This window comes from Mirounga angustirostris, unplaced genomic scaffold (assembly GCF_029215605.1).
Source record: "Mirounga angustirostris isolate CCGP_5_RB_7025 unplaced genomic scaffold, mMirAng1.0.hap1 SCAF_9, whole genome shotgun sequence".
Classification (NCBI taxonomy): Eukaryota; Metazoa; Chordata; class Mammalia; order Carnivora; family Phocidae; genus Mirounga; species Mirounga angustirostris.
The window spans coordinates 4,438,981-4,448,010 of record NW_026991717.1 but is presented as its reverse complement, the minus strand read 5'-3'; positions in this window follow the sequence as shown (position 1 = coordinate 4,448,010).

Sequence of the window (9,030 nt, the reverse complement as noted above, 5' to 3'; positions counted from 1 at the left end):
CCAAGTCTGCGCGGGCCCCACGGGGCTGACCTCAGGGTGTCAGTGGGGCCGTGTTCCTTTCCGGAGGCTCGAGAGGAGAGCCTGTTTCCCTGCCCCTTCCCGTTTCTAGAGGCCACCTGCGTTCACTGGCAGGGGTCTCCGTTTCTCTCCGAAGCCAGTGGTCACTCATCTCTCGGGCTCTCCTTCCAGCATCGTGTCTCCTTCTGACCCCAGCCAGGAAAGTGCTCTGTGTTGAAGAACTCATGTGATTAGACTGGGCCCCCCGCCTCCCAGATAATCCAGGATCATCTCCCCACCTGGAGTTCTGCAACCTGAGTCACAGCTGCAAGGTTCCTGCTGCCACATAAGGTCACGAATTCCCAGGTTCCAGGGATTGGGACGTGGGCAGCTTTGGGGAGACACCGTCCCGTCCAGCACAAGGAGCTTGCTGGTATGCACACGGCCAGGCCCGGTCTGCAGAGGTGCTAATCGGGGAAGTTTTTCTGGGATGGCCTGGAAACGCCAGGTAGACCCCCCCTTCGAAGACCGCCTGCACACACAGGCAGACCCCCGCCTCGGGGCTGTGGTGAGGGAAGCGTGAGGCAGGCATAGTTAGGGTCACTGCGGGCTCCTTCCCAGGGCAGGGGCCCTGAAGCCTGACGTCTCACGGGTCTGAGGATCTTCAGAGTGGCCTGGGGTCCCCCAGTTGTGAAGAAGCTGGCTGTGCTCTGGCCCCCGTTCTGGGCCCCATAGACCCCCCATCAGCCGCGTTCCGTTAGCACCGGAACATACTGTCTCACCTCGCCCCTGGAGGTACACACCTGTGGAAGCTCTGGGACTCTCACCTTTGCGTTCCCAGGCGGCAGAGCGGAAGGGTTCCAGCCAGGGGAGGACGAACAGGAGGAGAACAGCAAGGCCGGGCAGGGGAGGCCTTGAGAGAGTGGGCGGGCGGCTAGAACCTGAGGTCTCGGCCTTGGGAAGAGGCCTCTGGGCAGCTTCACATAAGAGGAACCAGAGGGTGGAGGAGCTCCGGGACAATGGAGGCCGGGAGCAGCCAGGGGTGGTCTGTCTGCCGAGTGTGGCAGGGGTGAAGAGACCGGACAGCCCGAGAGAGGACCCCAACATCACGAGTCGCTGCACAGGCAGCAAAGATGGGCCAGAGCAGAGGAGAGGGCGGCGACACTGGAGGATGGGAGCTGAACTGGGGGGGCGGGGCATTGGGACCCAAGCTGGGGGCATGGGCGGCTGCGGATGGAATCAACCATGGAGATCCTGAAACAGTTGGGGGACAGAGTGTCAAGGGAGGGTGGCCCAGGCCGGATCCTTGGAGACTCCAACACTCCAAAGCAGGAGGAGGAGTGGAAGGAGGAGGGATAGTGAGAAGTAAGACAGGACTGGGAAGGAAAACTTCGGAGTCTTGGGAGGATTATTTCAAGAGCCAGGTCAACTTGGCCAAATGCCCTGGAGAGGTAAAAGGCAGGACCCGATGTGGTGAGGAGGCCCCTCGGGGAGGTGGCTCTCGCAGCAGGCAGGGTCACAGGCTAACCCACAAGGTGGCTGAGGGCCTGCAGCAAACAAGCTGGCATTGGTGGCCAGAGAACCACTTCCACTCAGCAGTGAGCTCCTGCGCCAACGCAGCTGGCCTATCCAGCAGTCCCTTCAAATTCAGTCGCCCTCCATCTGAAACCTTTGCTGTCAAACAGGACGGCCGCAGAGAGACCTCCAGAGCACAGGAACACCTGAGAAATTCTCGTACTCCCAAGCACGCGAGCAGGACACAGAGGGAGCCGAGTGGGAGACAGAGCAGGGCAGGGGCAGGAACAGAGAACACCTCAGCAGGCAGAACACCTCGGAGACTTCCCACAGAAGTCTCCTTCCGACCCCAGCCAGGAAAGTGCTCTGTGTTGAAGAACTCACGTGATTAGACTGGGCCCCCCGCCTCCCAGATAATCCAGGATCATCTCCCCACCTCAGCAGGCACTAGACCTCTCCTCCCAAAACCTTGAAAGATATGTAAGCCCCCCCCAGAACCTCTGAAGACTCACACTGGAGAGAAGGGGGTCCCAGAATTGACCAAGACCAAATTGCATGGGCCCGGTAGAATGGGGACTCAAAACAGAAATTAACTTGAATGAGGGGTAAAGAGAGAAGGTCTTATTTCTTCCACTCCTAAGCTGTGGGTTGAGATTCACACCTCCTATATGTGTTTGGGAAGAGTTGGTTTTCTGCCTGACGCAAACTTTGTCATGTGAGTATCCAAACAGCTCTGGAAAAATCTTTTCTCGTAGAATGAGTCTTTGAGATTAACTTTCCCCACAACAGCCAGGAACACAAGCATACACTCTGCTGCCTTCCTCTCAGAACATTAGACCTGCAGAAGAAACATGCCTCTTGGGTTGAGAATAACTCTGGTATTGGCCCCATCAAGGCAAAATGTCACCACCTGAAAGGCAGGTGTTTCCTAAGCATACCCAAGCATGGGGTTGCCCCAAAGCAGGAACTGTAAATGTTGGCATACTAAAAAACTCTCATTCTGTTTCACCAAAAGCACATGGACCTCAACCCACACTGCCATCCTTACTTCGGCTCAGGAAGCAACCTCAGAGAGCATCAACCTACCCTTGGGGAGATCAAGAGCTTCCAAAATACCTTCTTTTTTTTTTTAAGATTTTATTTGCGAGAGAGAGAATGAGAGACAGAGAGCATGAGAGGGAGGAGGGTCAGAGGGAGAAGCAGACCCCCTGCTGAGCAAGGAGCCCGATATGGGACTCGATCCCGGGACTCCAAGATCATGACCTGAGCCGAAGGCAGTCGCTTAACCAACTGAGCCACCCAGGCGCCCCCAAAATACCTTCTTAAGACACAAAGGATTTTTGAAATCCTGAAAGATTTTTGTTGACTTAAAAACAGACACAAACATTTTACTGAACTATGTATTTCTACATAAACAACTGTTACAACAAAATCAGGTAAAATTCACAAAGGTATACAAGTCTTCAAAGGGACGTATTTTTGCCTTAAATAATAAAAAGATAACTTGCCAAATAACATCATACGAAAACACAAAAAGCAAAAACCATTAGAAACACAAGAGAAACAGAAATTCAACAGTAGTGGGAGACTCACACATTTTCCTTAGTCTTTAATGGATCAAATAAATAAAAATTAATGGTCCATAATATTATAATTAATAAGGTCAAATTAATACAGAGAGACTGAATTTTGTTCCCTTCAGAGAATATATCTTTTTTTCCAGTTTCCTGGGAATATTTATTAAAATTGACAAGTTGTTAGGTCCTAAGAAGCTAGCAATAAACTCCAAAATGCAGAAACTGTACAAGCCATACCCTCTTTGACAGCAAAGCAGTTAAACTCAAAACGTGTAACAAATGTTAAAAACAACAGCAAATATCAAAATATCTGGAAATTAAAAAAAATAATTTCAAATAACTCCCCAGTGAAAATGAAGTTAAATCTGAAATTACAAATTATTTATAACTTAGATCAACCTACTTAAAAATTTGAGGGATATGGATAAAGAAGTATTCAGAAGAGAAGTCACAGCCTTACAATTGTTAGTAATTGCATCCATCATTAAATAAGTGAAAGTTAAAATGGCGTTCACCTCGAGAAGGTGAAAAAAAATTAAGGAAGTAACAAAAACTAACAAACAAATCAAAACGGTGAAAGAGTAAATTAGGATTTAAGTTCTTTGAAAAGACGGATAAAATAGGCTAATTTGGGGAAAACTAATCAGAATAAAGGGAAAGCACAGGCACACAACGTTATGAATGAGAAAGGAGAAAACTCCACGCTGGCAAATCTGAAAATCTTAACAGAATCCTTATTAATAAACTTAAATGGCTCTAAACTCAGAGAATAGGAAGAAAGCTTGAAGAGACCAATGAGCCTAGAAAACATTTTAAAAAGGTGTCAAAGAATTATTTCCTAAAAAGGCACTAGACTTGGACAGTTTTACACAGATTATAGAAACTTGAAGGAGCAAAAAATTCTAAATATTATTTAAACGGTTTCCAGGGCATAGAAAAAAAGAGAGCAAGAGCTCCCCAAGTTCTTGTTTTGTCTTTTTTTTTTTTTTTTTAAAGACGTTAACATAAACCCAACACCCAGTACCTGACAAAGCAGGACAAAAAATTACACAATGATCCATCTTAACATATGAAAAATTCTAAGATATGAACAAGCCAAATTCAGAATATTTTTCTTATTTTAAAGCTCTTATTTTATTATATAAGTAATACATGAGACTTGTAGAAAAATCAGAAAATACAGATAAAAACACAAAACAAAAATCTACCATAAACTAACCCACCATAAATAACCACTGTTAACATGGAGTGGAGATCTATATTAGAAGAATACTATACTGTGACTCAACCAGGTTTTTCTAGAAATGCAGAGACGGGTTAGACATTAGCAAGTCTATGAAAATGATTCATCTTAGGTCATGATAAAAACCATTTGATCATCTTGACAGATGTGAAAAAAAGGAATTTAATAAAATTCTAACATCCATTACTGATAAAGCTTTCAGCAAACTAGAAAGACATCATTTTAATATATAAATTCAAATATTAAGAATATCTTACACTAAGAGTAAAATTTATACTTTTAGAGAAACACTAGAAGTATTCTTGCTAAGTAAAAAATACATATATAAAGAATGTACAAGACTGGCACAATTATATATGTGTTACTTAACATTCTTCCAAAAGTGGCCAATGTGATAAGGAAGTAAAATAAGATCATTAAAAATATGGAGGTAAAAAAAATATGGAGGTAAAATTATTATTACCACCCAGAACCACTGTCTACCTGAGAGAGGCAAAAGAATTAATAACAACTAAACCATTAGAAGAAAAGAAAACTCAGTAATTGGCTAGTTACAAAATGAACCACCAATTGCCATGTTAAATAAACCAGTATACGCACACACTGCTCTCTATGCAGAGATAAGAATGAGGTAGATTGACGTGTACTGACCGGGGAAGACGCCCAAGATCTATTACCAAATAAAAAATGCAAGTACTGGAAGAGTTGTAGCATATGGTCAAAAGGATAAAAGAGAGAAACATTTTTAGAAAAAAAAAATGTGAGGAATATGCACCAACTGTTGACTATCTTAGGGCAGAGGGATTTTCATTATGGGGCACTTTCAGTCTCTATGTTTTCCCCTAATGTGTACATTTATTCAACTCTTATATAATACTTTAAATAAAAATCAGTGAGTCTAATTTTCATTTAGAAAAAAAGTAGTGCTTTATATGAACAATAAGCAGTTGGAAAATACAACGAACAAGAGAGCTCATTTACAATAGGAAGCACAGCTACAAAAATTACCCATACTAGAAAAAATATACTGGGGAACCTAATATTTTATAAATTTACTGAAATCAAAGTTGAAGTATTATAAAGATGTTACTTCTCTCTGAAGAATTATAAGAGTAAGCTATACATTTTTACACGATCCAATTTCCAATTCTTCTAAACATTACAAAATGATCCCAAATTTCTTTTAGAAATCGTAATATACAAAAAGTACTAAAATTTTTTTGAAAACGTTTAATTAATGGAGACATTTAGGCTAAACACATGAAGGCTAACAGTGTGGAACAGTGTGGCAGAACGTGCCGCACAGAGAGCTGAGAAGCACACTTAATGATACAGAAGGCTTGGGTATACAGTAAAAATGGAGTTTCATATCTGTAGAGAAAGGATAGATTTCCCAATTTAGAAAAAAATTCCAGATGGATCGTAGATTTAACATTTTTTTCATTTTATTTTTATTATTTATTTATTGGCCTGTTTATTTTTTAAATTCCAGTATAATTAGTACAGTGTGATATTAGTTTCAGGTGTACAATAGTGATCAAACAATCCTATATCTCACCCAGTGCTCATCATGATACGTGTGCTCTTAATCCCCTTCAACTCTTTCACCCATCCCCCACCCACCATAGATTTAACTGCTGAAAAACAATGAAAGCGTAAGAATAAAATCCTGGTGACTATTTATACAACATTGGAATTAGAATCCTAAAGATCTTCATAAGCCAGCAAAGGAAGCCGGCATGAAGGAAAAGACAGGTTTGGATAAAAGGAAAAAAAGATGTTTAAATGTCTAAATATTTTAAAAAGTGATACAAAAATTTTTTTTTAAGGTTTTTATGGGGAAAGGAAGAACTTCTTAGAAATCACTGAGACAGCTACACATCTTATGAGAAAAGTGGCCAGAGGAGATGAATAGGTAAATTACAAAAGAATATTGTCCAATCAATATTTTTGTTAGTGAGGGTCACACTTGAATCAAACAATGCATACCAAAACTAGCCCCCCAGCCCCCACAGTACCACCAGTATTAAAGGCGGAGTAGGACATTCTCACACATTGCTGGTGGGAGTCTAATTTGGAATCATCTTTCTGGAAGGCAATTTGAGGCAATGTATATTAAAAGTCCTAAAAACATGTGTACCCTTTTCTGTTAGTCAGAATAGGACATGTTACGCTGCAGTGACAAATTAACCCTGAAATCCCAGTGACGTGACGTCTGAGGCTTACCGTTTACCCCACACTCCATGTCCATGCAGGTGGGGGGGTGGGTGTCGTGAGGGGAGAAGGGGGTTCTTCTGCAGTCCCTCAAGGACCCCAGCTGACAGAGGCCCCAGGGCCGGGACATCACCCCGTGCGGAAGCAAGGGTGCAAAGCCTGGAGAACAGGGTCATGGGCATCTCACAGTCTCGGCCTGGGAGTTTCTCAGGTCTCTTCTGCTCTGGTTTCATTGGCCCGAATGTCAAAGGACCCTGCATAACTTCAGATGAGGGGGCTGGAGCGGAGTCTCCCGTGTGCCCAGGAAGGACAGAAGGAGACATCCATGGAGTAGCATGTGCATTACCCAGCACACTTCTGACCTAGCAAGTCCAATTTTAGAAATGATCTTCACTAAATCTTCTGAAAATTTTAAAAAGATGTTAGAACAAAGGATTTCATCATATCCTTGACCGTGACCATAAAAAATCGGGAACCACCCAAGTATCCACAGGACAACCTATATAGATGTTAAAAATGATAGAATTCACATCTTGAGTGATATATAATCATGATATAACGTCACAAGGGAAAAAAGTTATAAAACAGTTATGTGTAACATAATTGTTTTTCATGAAAAAGTAATGAAATGAATACAGATACATAGGAAAAAGTCTGAAAAAATATATACTAAAATGTCAACAGTGGTTATAATCAGATGGTCTAATAGCAGGTGATTTTTTTCTTTTCACTCATCTGTAGTTTTTTTTGAAAAATGTATATATTATTTAGGAACCAAAAACACATTTAAAAAGGAAAAAAAAACCACACCCTAGTACTCCTGGGAGAGTCCACTTGACCACCTTGTACTAATCATTAAATTCTTACATTTGATATAAGAAATGCTTAATGGGTTATTATATCATAAGACATTGCTACAACAATTTATTTGAAGTCAGGACTTTATATTCAAAGCAGTACAACAGGGTAAAAACAGTAACACATTCCCCAAAGCTGCATATCATCAGACCTGTCAATCATCTGCCAAAATGTCCCACAGTCTGGCCTCCTGCTAGGTGCACCAGGGGTCTGTGTGGCCTGGGGGACCACTTTTCACAAGGCTCTGCATCATCAAAAAGAGTAGGGCACTGTGCAATTCCACTCGAAACAAAAGACCCACAAACTCATCTCCTCAAAAACAGATTCCAGAACATACAGCATCACCACCAGGATTATTAAAGACTGCTCTTAGGTATATATATTTTTTATTTAAAACCGTTCCTTATAGTTTCTCCCACTTTTTCCAAAACACACACACACACACACACGCGTGTGCACACGCACACTCCTAAGTTCGCTAGAACATTCCTTCCAGTTGCCAAATTATTACCAAAGTCTCCTTCTTGCCTGACTGGTGTTTGAAGAGGAAAAGCCCATATCCTTGAGACAGGTGTATGGAAAAGACATGTAAAGAACAGACATTTCCGTACAGGATTCCCTCTCCATGTTGCCACCCCCACCACCCCCCCGAACATATGTTTTTTTGGAGAAACCATGTACTCAGAATTAGACTCCTTTTAAACCATGCATATCATTAAAAAATATATACGGACATTGATTTGCAAGCTTCTAGTTTAAATTGTCAGCACTTCAAAAATCCAGTGGCATTTCAAGGAAATAAAAGAGTCGTAACTTGCAGAAGGGCCGACGGTACAAACAACACACGTCCGGTGATGAGCAAAGGGCACGGCTGTCTCCGTCGTAAAGGGCAGCCTCTTTTGAACACTTATGCTCAAGCCTCCTCATGGCTGCCTTCCTTCTAAGGGTGCCCCTGGCAACGTGGGAGGTGCCCCAGTATGGTCCCCGGCATGCCCGGTGGCTGGTTCTCATCCAACATTGCCCCTGCCTTCTAGAGAGAAGCAGTCCTTTAGAATGGGCGGATGGCAGTGTTTGCAGGGAGCACCCGAACTATCCTCTGTTCTACCCCTGCCTCGATGCTTCATGCCAAATACAGGACACACCCGTCGGGCACCACCGTCCCCAAGGCGGAGCTCGTGGGCTGCCCGAGTCTGGAGAAATCCACGGGGAGCCTGCAGGCTGGAGACCACTGCCCCCCTGGACAGTCCTCCTGGGGGTCAAGTCAGGTCCTACTCAACCTGCTCTGACCAGGGGGCTGGCCTGCTCCTTCCCCAGGGCTGGCTCCGGGCTGGGCAGGCGGTGGGCAGCGGTCAGACAACCTCCCAGCCGGAACTCGGCTTACCACTCTGCCATCTCAGTTTGTCTTTGGACAAACCACTCAACCACCACTAAAGCAAGCCATCAACGAAGAACTTGCAACGGCTGTGTTTCGTAGATCTGGCCTCTCAGAGCACGGGCAGCATTTTAACCAACACACTCTCAGAAAGGTCCTTGCAAAGCTGGAGACATTCAAAAATGCAGCCTACTGTCTGTAATGACCGTCATGGAATTCTAGTTCGCTCATTTATAAATCACCACCTGCTGTGG